Source organism: Pteropus alecto, unplaced genomic scaffold (genome assembly GCF_000325575.1).
Source record: "Pteropus alecto unplaced genomic scaffold, ASM32557v1 scaffold80, whole genome shotgun sequence".
Taxonomy (NCBI): Eukaryota; Metazoa; Chordata; class Mammalia; order Chiroptera; family Pteropodidae; genus Pteropus; species Pteropus alecto.
This window is the reverse complement of record NW_006430460.1, coordinates 3,804,822-3,816,088: the sequence shown is the minus strand read 5'-3', so window position 1 is coordinate 3,816,088 and position 11,267 is coordinate 3,804,822. Positions and strand designations below refer to the sequence as shown.

The following is an 11,267-nucleotide window of genomic DNA, read 5'->3' as shown; positions in this document are numbered from 1 at the left end:
AAAAGTTCTGGAAACGAACAGTGGTGATTCTTGCAAAACATCTGTGAATGTACTTAATGCCCCTTAAAACAGTAAAAATGGTAAATTTTACATTAGTATATTTTACCAGAATTTAAAAAAAAACAGAAGACAAATACAATGATTAACTAGGAAGAAAATATTTGCAACTCATACCCTAAAGAAACTGAAGACAAAGAGGTCCTACAATCGAGATGAACCAACAAGCAGAGAGAATAAAGGGCAAAAAAAAAAAGGGAACACAGTTCACGAGAAAACACAAATGGCTCTTAAGTGTGTGAAATATTTCAGAGAAGCGCGTCTGTGAAGTGTAAGGGACACTGGTTTTCGCTTGCATGCTGACACAGCAAAGGGCTTGCTGGGGCGGCGGGGGCAGGGGCGTCTCGTGCCGCACAGCAGCGTGAATGGGCACGGCCTCGACGGGGGCACCTCAAAAGGACTCCTCTGACCCAGCGACCCACTTCTAGGCATCCTTCCCGTCCACATGCTACCTCATGCTTAAGAACGAAATTATAAGAGCACTTATCGTCAAGTTAAACGACTGAAACACCCTAAATGTCTCTCAACTGATAAAATGAACGATGACAGTCTGCGGCCACGCCACCCTGAATGTGCCCGATCCCGTCTGATCTCGGAAGCTAAGCAGGGTTGGGCCTGGTTAGTACTTGGATGGGAGACCACCTACGAAGACCAGGTGCTGTAGGCACCAAAAATAATAAGTAAATAAAAATAAAAATAAAATAGAAATAGAAAAAGACTCAAGGAAGGGGACAGTGAGGAGGCAAATACTTGAGAAAAAAGAAGAAAGCTTTAAAAAAAACGAACGATGATAACGACACAATGAAATGTTATGCAGCCTCGGAAACCCGAGGTGGCTCTGAGTGGACGTACACACTAACACGGAACCACTTCCACCGAAATGAAGTGCAAACGAGGCACGGGACAGGCACGCGCACACACAGAGGCACACACGCACATGCACGTGGACTCACACGCACGCCCAGGCCGCCTCTAGACAGACAGCTAGGAACGCGACGTCGGTGGGTGGCCCCTTGAGAAGAGAGCTGCGGAGGGTCCGGGGACAGAGGGGAGGGCTGCTCGCTCTGCGCCCATCTCGCCTTCTCGACTGGTGCCACGCGCACTGGGACATGGCTGCGGTTTCACTGCCTTTGGAGGTCCGTCTGGAGACCACACGGTCACAGCACTGAGGGCCCCGCCCGGGCGCCCTCCATCCCGGCTCCCCTGCGTGCCCCACGGTGTTGCTTCGCCACTTCTCCCATAAAGGTCTCTGCGCGTCTGTTACTTACTCCTATTTCACGCAATAGTGAAACAGGTTTTCCCATCGCATTATAAAATGTTTCTATAGCAAAGAAACACCATAAATAGGGTGTAAAAATATGTAAAATGAAAAAGCATATATACATATAGAGTCAGAACAGATATAGGAATCGATATTCACACTTTAGAAAGAACACAAATTAAACTATTTGATAACACCCAGCATTGGCAAGAACGTGAAGAAACGGTGGCAACGCGGTCAGCACGGCGGCCCCGGGGGAGGCGGCCTGGCTGCTCAGACACACGACGCGCACGTGCTCCGACTCGGCAGGTCTGTGCTCAGAATCTCCCCTAGAGAAAACACACACGGACCCAAGGAAGCTACTACACAATGTATTTCCTGCATCTGTAACAAAAAATTGATAATAGACTAAATGTCCGCCAACGGAATGTCTAAACTGTTAAATCCATGCCATGAAATATCACGATGGGAAAAAAATCTAAGGCATACACCTAAGTGAGAAAAGCACGTTGCAGAAAGGTACGTATAGTATACATATTTTTAACATGCACATGCAAATGTACTGGGTAATTCTCACGGGCGCATGACCAAAAAGGATCGGCAGTAAAACACGCTAAACCGATGATACTACTAATCTCTGGCAGAGTGCGGAAAAGGACCGGGGATCGGTGACAGATGACACGACAGATAAGATTATGCCTACAGTCTAGCCACACGATTTTCTTAACATATTTTCATCAGATATCTAAAACAATGCTACTCTGGCTTTAGAGGCCGACAGGAATCATTTAATTAATAGACCAAAAACCCATTTAAGGGTTATGATGAAGTCTAAACAAAAATCTCTTCTGATCTAAAAAATAAATGAATAAATCAATTAATTATATGGGTTAGCTCTAGGGCACAGAAATTCTAGGGGTAAGGAATTTGGTCCTCTTTCCCAGGGGACCAAAATTGAACTGTAAGCTACTTTCAGGTAATTTCAACTTTCTCTGGGGCGCTCGCCCACTCCCAAGATTTCAGGGAACCCCCCGACTCCCTGGACTCCGTGGCCGACCTCAGTGGAGAGTGTGGGAGCCCCAGGCACCCCCTGGGGTCCGACTCACCCTCACTGCACCTGCACGTCCTCGGCCATCGCCGCGGGGAGGTTACGTGTCCCGTGTCCCGCTGCTCACATCAAACGCTGACTTCATTCTCAAGTTCCCCTCCTTCCTTCACCTACAGCCACGCCACCCCCAGGGCCTACCCACTTCCAAGATAATCCTGAAACCGCCCCTACCATCCAGCTCTTCTGAGCCCTCTGGCCCTGACACCAGCCAGCCCGGCCCGGCCCGCTCCCCAGGGCGTCCGAAGAGCCGTTCTAACATCTGGGACACCTTGGAGAAACGGAGCACTGTCCCCTGACGCCCGGCTTGCGCGTGGCTGGGTTCAGCACCTGCCCTCTCATCCCCCTCCAAGGGGCCACCTACAGCAGGAGCCTCTACAAAGATCCGCCCCCCGCCGCCACCCAGGGCCTTCACTTGCTCTTCCTCTGCCTCCTAGGTCCTTTTCTGAACTTCTCTGCCGTTCTGCCTAAATGTCACTCCCTCAAGACCCTCCCTCTCAAACCCTTCCCCAGCCCCGCATGGCCTGACTCAGGTCGGCCCGGCCCACGCTCGCTGCGCCGCACCCCTCCTGTCTGTAACTGTTTACCTGTAAGCTATGTCCCCCAGCAGACTGAAGGTCCGTGAGGCAAAGACTATGTCCCCACTGCCTACCACGGTGTCCCCTCAGCGTCCCGCAGTGCCTGGCCGATTACCAGTTACTGAATAAATACCTCTCCCTAATAAAGAGAGAATAAATAGTTTTTTGCTTTTTGCCGCTAAACCCCCACTGCCCAACTAAATTCTAGCTCTATCTCACCCTCTCTCATTTCCTGTGTGCGAAGGACAATCACTGCATACCTGAGCCTCAGTTTCCCCATTATAAAATAGAAAATTAAGATAATTCCCTCAAATACGAAACAAGAAAAATAAAAATATCTCTACCCTATGTCTTTGTTCACGATTTTTCATCACCTCCACATTCAGTCTATATGATTTAGTAGCACGGCCTGATCTTAGTCCCCAACAAAACGGTATTGTACCCTATCCCCGCTTAACCCGCAATCAAAGAAGCTGAGTGAACCCACACTTCCTTCTCCCCGAGTGCAAGTCAACTTCAACCACATATGTTAATTGGGAAACAAACGTTAATTTATTCTTATACTTCCAACTCTATGGCCTCGTTTAATGACTGTTTCTGACACCACCTTCTCCTTGGCACAAAGATGACGGAGCGGTTGTGAACTCACTTCCCTTTCGTGAGTTCCAAAGCTCCATCGCTGGACCTCACCACACCTAAAGAAACAATATCCACATCAGTAGCCAAAAAAAAGGCTAAACTTCAAGTACTAAGAATCTATTTGTCCAACACAGATTATTACTAAATAAAAATCTACTGCCTCTGCTTCATAAGACTTGAAACTCATGGCAATTTTTACCAGAATTCTTTCCCAGGGACACGTTCTTCAGACGTTCACTGACTGGTTTTAAAAATCAAAGGAATACAAAAAAAAAAACCATGGCTACAAAAAAAAAACATGGAATATACCAAAAAAAAAAAAAAACAAAACACCCCACTATTTTTCCTCCCTTAATTGACAAATTTCAGAAAGTAAATAGACAACTCTACCTATCATTTACAATTCAATGTAGTTTTTTAGAATTACCTAGTAAACATTTAAAGCTCTGAAGCAAAGGCCCTCAGTATCTTTCTCCCCATCACGCCACCCCTTCGTGACTTAAGTTCTGTTGCCTCTCAATTTCGTCACAAATCTAATACAATAATAACAACTACTATTTACAAAAGACATACCATGCTCATCGAAACTGCCTTAACACGTATCTTATAACAGATAACTTGCATGCATTATCATTTCAATTTGGAGATGGATAAACTATTCTATTACCAGGTAGCAGGCACACAGGTGGCAAAACCGGAAGTGAAGTGCATCTCTTCCATGACACCACACTGCCCGTCAATTACACGGAATGAGACCAGTGAACTGGTCTGATACACTGACCACTAGAATTCAAACCTTAACCAGCTGAAGACTTTTACAACATGTAAGGACAAGGAAGGGTTTACAAGAACGTCAGACTGTGTGGAAAATGTCAATTGCTGATAAGAGTCTACACACAGAATATTAGTAAGACAGTCTCTGGGCCTGAGCACCCGCTACTGCCCAGTCACTTACCCTATACTGCTCTTAATCCTTATCTCGCAGCCATCTCAGGAAAGGAGGCATTACTATGCTCATTTGTCAAATGAGTAAACTGAGGCTCAGAGGTTAAATGACTTACCAGAGATCACGAACTGGTAAATAGCGGGAGCAAAGTTGGGTTTTAACAGTCTTACTGGGGCAAAATTTGCATATAACAAAGTTTACTTATTTTAAGTGAAAACTGATCAATTTTAGTAAGTTTATACACTTCTGTAGTCATCACCACAATGCAGAATACTTTCATCACCCCGAAAGTTCCTTCGTGAGCACGGCAGATTTGAACACCAACCTGACTCAAACTCATGTCATGCAGCAAATCCCCTAGCAACGCTGAAGTGACAAAAACAGATTCTTTTTTGGCAGAAAAGCTGCAAAATTCAGTCCCACTAGTTCCCTTTCCGTGCAAGGTCCCAACATGCGACTAGAGCCACGCCCACAGGCCATCTCACCCAATTCAAGTTTCCTAAACGTTGGATATGCCACATCTGAGTAGAGCGAAATTAGACTTGAAATACAGGATGCTTTTGCAGATCCTGTGTGACAGTTTTTAAATGCAAAAGGACTTAGGAGAGGGAAAGACAACTGAACACTGAAATCCAGGAGGAAGCCAGGATGAAAACGCTGGGCAAGGCCATCGAGGACAGAAATGCGACACACGAAGGAAGAGAACAGGAATCACTGGCAGTCCAGAGCGTGTGTCACGGGGGACAAAGACAAACTGGGACAGAAGCGTCTCTTGGATGAGTGACATAAAACTGGAGATCCAGAACGGAATGACTTTCCTAGGCAGGAGTCAACACCTACTTGATGAAGAAACAGGACTATACAATATTAAAACTGACAAAAATAGAAAGTGAGACAATATTCAAAGTAATAATAGTTTTAAAGCTAAAATCGGTTTAATTTTATATAATTAAAATAGGGCCGAATCTCCATTACTTTAAAACAAACAAACATAAAACCATGAACGTGAATTCTGATAGCATGTTAGAGCCAGAAATAATTAAAATAATTAAAATATGACAAGCTTCAAAGAATACAAATATAATATAAATCTAAGACAAAAGGATAAAATAAAATTTTCATTTAACCTAAATTTTCACTTCCATCTAACACCTTAGTTCTAAAGAACTGAAAGCACGCAGTTCACTAATCTGATAATCACTGGGCCTAACCAAAAACTTACTAATTCCCAATTAGGGTCCTGGGCTGTAGCATTAGGAGTCTACATGAAATGCCCACCTGGACAGAGCCAAAGAGATTGCAGACCAAGTGTGAGCAGAACACATCTCTTAGGACTCCCCGATATGCAGAGGTGCTGGGCCGCACCCCGGCTGAATCAATCAATGCCTTCTGCAGTGCCCCAACCCATTAGCCGGACTATCCTGTCTGGTCCCAGAAACATCACTCTTCATAGGCGACACACGCCTCTGGAATGAATGACGATGACGCTGTTCCAGCGTTACAAGAAATGTTTCTTTAAGCGTTTTTAGGTTAGAAAACCATAATTTCAGTTCCAAATTCTTACAAAAATAAACCCAGACAAGGTATGTAGGTAGCTACGGCAAAAGTAATACACACATGGCATTGCCACATGGTATAAAAACTGAATAATTTGCCTTGCAGAATCAGTCACATTTTACAAACTCTCTTCTGTCTGAAACTTCTAACCATGCATCATGATTTTACTTAAAATAATCATTTAAGTATTTTTCCTATCCAACCTAAATGGTTAGAAGGAAATAAATTTACTGCAAGAATTAAACAGATCTTTCGCAAATTTTTTTTAATATGAGGCTGCAATACTATTTCTAGTGAATTTATCTTAAAGTTACAATTTAACATTAACTTTTTATATCAGAATCATACTTAAACATTTAATAATATAAGAACGAAATATTTTAAGACTTTTTAAAATTGAAATATAATTGACATATAACATTGTATTAGTTTTAAGTGTATTTTTTTAACCTTTAAACTTTAAATTCACAAAAAGAAATTTGACTTCAAATTCACAAGGAACACTATAAAGAAAAAAAATCTAGAATCTCTAGAGAAATAAGATAAACTTAATCTTTGGCAACCTATTAACATCAAAGAAAATGGGTGAAATTCTCTAACAGTAATTTGGTAACTCTTCAAGAAGGATAAACGAAAACAAGGTAACATGCAACAATAAAACAAATATACAAGTTTTTCTAAATCAAGTCTATTAATTATTCATTACCTATTTACCCTAATACCTAAGTTTACTCTCAAGTCATTTCTTGAAATAATAAACATTAATACTTGCAGGACATTGATCAAATCAGAAAAAATAAAACCCCCAACCATCATACCCTCTTTCAAAGACCATGAATTTCCCTTTAATTTTATTACTTCCAATTTTCAATGGACTGCTATAAAGTTAAAATAGAACTAGAACAAATCCCAAATAGTCATGTGATCAAGTGATTTTGCAAACTGCTCTACACATTTTTTAATCTCTAGAGAAAACAGATTTTTCAATGGTTTACAAACTCAGTTCCTGATTTTTACAAAAATAAACCCAGACAAGGTACGTAACTACAGCAAAAGTAATACACACATGGCATTGCTATAAAGTAAAAGAACTGAATAATTTGTCTCATTCAATTAATCACATTCCAAAGTGCTTCAAGTGTTGTGTAAAACTTGATCCAAAACAATAATATTTTTAAAAATCCAATAAAATAACAAATGTTATAATCTAAATTTTAACACACTTTAAAATCACCAACTCGTTAGCAAGTATTTGGTGCTAGCCTTCATAATTTTCTTCCCAGCTCTATTTTAATAAAAGAAATCTAAGATAACAAAGTGACTTGTTTAAAAAACATGTTGCAGATATATAAATTTGCAACTTCAACTATGTAAAACGTTTTTCTTGCTGGTACACAATCAAAATAAAAAATATAAACTACGACTTTTACCCAGAGCCCCCATAGTTCAAAATTATGGATTTATCCGACAACAGTTTTTCTCATTGACAACTTTATAGATCTTTACATATGGCAGTTGTGCATAAGAACTTTTAGATTTGAATAGTTCAAAGTCCTGTTCAATTCTAAAATCTCAATTCTATGCTCTGACAGAAATAGAAGAAAATTAACCAACTGAATTTAAAAAAAAAAAAAAAGGGAAATGTATGAAGGCAAAGCAATCTGTCTACTGGTTTCCTGACTTAAAATGCCCTACATAAAATACTGTTAGAGAATCCAATGGCAGAACATGCTTTTGCTTGGGCTCACTTGCAGTCCCGAAAAAAATCTGCAAGTGGAACATGACAAAGTCTTCTCGTAATAAATGCTATTCGACATAATAACATACACGTTAATGACGTTGTTAAATGAGGCAGAGACAGATGTTAATCCCCAGAAAGACAAAAAAATCTAACATTTCTACTTATTCCACACCTTTTGACGACAGAGCTCTAGAATTTCATACATGTTCTTTCATTACACTAACACCACAGCAACTGATTGAAGATTCACTTTATCTCAAACAAGGGCAAAATATAACAAAACTTTAAGAATGTGAACATTGGTGTACAAAGGTGGGGTATCAAGCTCCACATCCACGCAAAAGTATGAGACATTCACGTAGCAGCATCGATGTGATGTCTGAGCGGCTCAGAGCTGTCTCACCAGAAGTCCCGCCCATGAGATTATACAACAGTAGAACATGGAAAAGTAAGGACCACCCTGTATCTCTTCCCCAACTGTTTAAAAGGACAGGTAGGAGGGCGACACATACTATTCACGATGCACTAAGGAAAGATGCCAGGTATGTGCAAAGTATTTTTAACTGTCAAAATAGTTCCTAAATATATCTAATAGCACCTAACTCATAGTAATAAATATAATAAAGTATACTTACAATAGACGTAAGTATAATAAAGAACTTTAGTAAGGTCAATTAAAAATTGTCAAGTTACCTTCATCTTACTAACACATTGAAGCATCAATAACGGGTATTTTTAAGTAATGGAATTTTTAATTCCGAGTTAAATTATTAAGCAAGACAAGAACCGCATTTCGGCATTACTTGAAAGAACCATGCTTTCATCAGTTTACATGTGTTGACACTACAGAAATGTCCTGATTATACATTTTGTATGTCCTCATCTCTAAATTTCTACTACACATAACCAATTAAAAAACTTCCCCTTATCAACATCACAACTAAGAACCAAGGGAAAAAATCTGATAAAGGTCAATCTTTTCAGAAAATACGTGGTGTTAAAATAAAAACTGCCCATCTGTTTGAAAGATCTGATCCATTATATACGAATGATCTAATGTGTAAAAAGAGCTTTGAACCTATTAGAGAAGTCATATTCATTCAAGGTGCAGCACATAGGAAAGTATAGACTCTAAATTATACAGACACGCTGAAAAAGAGAATGTATTATTTCTAATTCGAATAGGGCCTGTTAGTTTTGAAATAAGTCAGTAAAATAATCTAATTGATACCTATGGTTCTATTATTTTTTCTTTAAAGGTACTCGGTAAGAGCCAAGCATTTTATATTTGTTTACACGCTGTTCTCTAGGAAAAGAACATATAGGCTGAAAAGATTCTAACCTTGGATTTTTTTCACTGTTTCAATTTCTAAATTTGTAAAACAACCATATTATGCACTTTAAAACAGGATAGCACAGTCGCTGAACTTAGGCACTATAATCAAACTGCTTAAGTGTAAATCATTTGCTTCGCCAAACCTGCCTATGCCTGTTTCTTCCTCTACAAATCAAGGATAAAAAAAGTACCTGTATCATTGGGTTTTCATGAGGATTAAATTACTTAACACATGTTAAAAATTAGTCTGGACACATGATGATGATTCTCACTCATAAATTTCAAAGTTTCTAAATAAACTTTTTTAAAAATCCAGCTTAGAATTGTGCTGGCATACAGTGGGGGCTCAGTACATGCTATTTTTATTACCGTGCAGGCTACTGGCTAAGGTTAAAGGAAATAATACATGTTGAGTGTCCTGCACTGTGTCAGAGTGGTACCCTCTTATACAAGCTGCCATCTTCATGTCATCCTTCATAAGCGATATTCGGCAAATATTCATTATCAAGTCACTGTCTTTTGACCCATTTGGGGCTTAAATATCTAAGTATAAACTACTACACTAATGACATGACTCTGGCAGAGATCCACAAGTTATAGTATCAACTGTCAATGGACTCAAGAGATACAATGTGTCCAGTGTTAACGGCACTGATATTTTGTAACTAATAGCAACTGAGGGAATTTTCACTGGTTATGTTAATCTTCCTGTCTAGTACATTACCAGACTGGCTTAAAACCAACAAATTACAAGCAGTAAATGATAACTCTCAGATAACACACTTAAGAATGACTCGAGTGAAGAGCAATCAGCACGGAAGATGGGAACCCAGAGTAACCAGAGCAGCGGACAGGTGTGAGTAGCGCGCTGGTCGGTGAGCTAGAAGGACCACCAGAGTAGACTTCTGCCCTTTCCTAAGCGAAGACATGGAAGAGATCGACCCTCTCGTCAGCCCTGAGAGTCAGGATGTGCGCTTGCAATCAGACACAAACAAAAAGTTAAACGGTTCCCTTCTATTTTTCCAATCCCTTCCATCAATTATCCATTGCGAAGGTAGAAAAAAAATGTTAAAGATGGTTGCTCGCATCGCATTTAAAAGGAAACAACTTCAATTCCCACTGTGGAACTCTAGAGGGCACCAGAAATATGCCCTGCTCCCCGCACCCTCCTCCCGGGTAACGTGAGCAGCTGCAGGAGCCCGTCGTCTGGTCGCTGAGGCTGGTATTGCAGCAGCAGGAGCGACGTCTGCAGCGGTGCTCGCGGCGGCGCCCACTCCCAGCTGCCTCCCCAGCCATCACCCGGGCTTGGCCCCAGGGGGCAGCTGCCACCCCAGAGAAAGCTCCTCCCCCTGAAAACAACGGGGACGGACCAGTCCCCTGGCTGAACCCCTACAACCTGACAACGTCCTCTAAGAGCAACCAATTAGGGGCAAAGGACTCACAATGGGGGTGTTTTCCTCCTCACTTTCTGTCAAAGATGCACCACGCAGGGTTGAAGGCGACTCCCGGCCCTGGGGGAAGAGGAAAAACGAGAAACGGATCAGGAACAAATCTACCCAGGTGGGAGGACCAGGCCCGCCCCGCCGGGAGGGGGCACAGAAGGGACTGGGAGGTCAAAGAGGTTCGGCTTTTCTATTATCACTGCCCAGCCCGAGACCAACCACCTCTCGTACGTAAAGCGGAGCGGAACGGCGTAAAACATGTCTTTGGGACCAAAACCCACGTGAAAGGCAGAATCTGGAGGGAGGAGGCGGAGGGCACCGAGCCTGCTCCCGGGAAGCGAGCGGGGGCAGGGCAAACGCTGCCTCGACGCCAGCAAGGAGACGGTATTCCCCCAAAGCGGCCCACCCGGCGTCACCGCCGTCGCTCCCAGCACCGATTGCAAGGTACGGGCGGCTCCCGTCCCCGCCGGGCCGAAATCTGCCACATTTGCCCCAAGCATTTGCCCTGGGCCCGAGACTTGCCCCCCCCTGCAGTCGGCGACCGGCAGCGCTGCCTCCCCGTCCGCCATTAGAGACCCAGCCAAACAATACGTGAGGAGCCAGGG

The 11,267-nt window shown here is 42.2% G+C and overlaps 1 protein-coding gene, 1 long non-coding RNA gene and 1 other non-coding gene across 5 annotated transcripts in view; 2 read left to right on the top strand and 1 right to left on the bottom strand.

Annotated features, from left to right (window-relative positions):
- Positions 1-10,893, bottom strand: part of ZMYM2 (zinc finger MYM-type containing 2) — a 65,842-nt gene extending 54,949 nt beyond the window's left edge. For all 3 annotated transcript variants that reach the window (XM_025046953.1, XM_025046954.1, XM_025046951.1), the window contains exon 1: positions 10,663-10,893. The gene's annotated coding sequence lies outside the window, so the exon portion shown is untranslated. The remainder of the gene's footprint in view (positions 1-10,662) is intronic.
- On the top strand, positions 606-724 carry LOC112480029. Its single transcript, XR_003046456.1, has one exon. It is a non-coding gene; the product is annotated as a 5S ribosomal RNA (ribosomal RNA).
- A 75-nt stretch (positions 10,894-10,968) lies between the features above and the next one.
- Positions 10,969-11,267, top strand: part of LOC112479979 — an 11,729-nt gene continuing 11,430 nt past the window's right edge. Inside the window, exon 1 of the long non-coding RNA XR_003046397.1 lies at positions 10,969-11,106. This is a non-coding gene — a long non-coding RNA (uncharacterized LOC112479979). The remainder of the gene's footprint in view (positions 11,107-11,267) is intronic.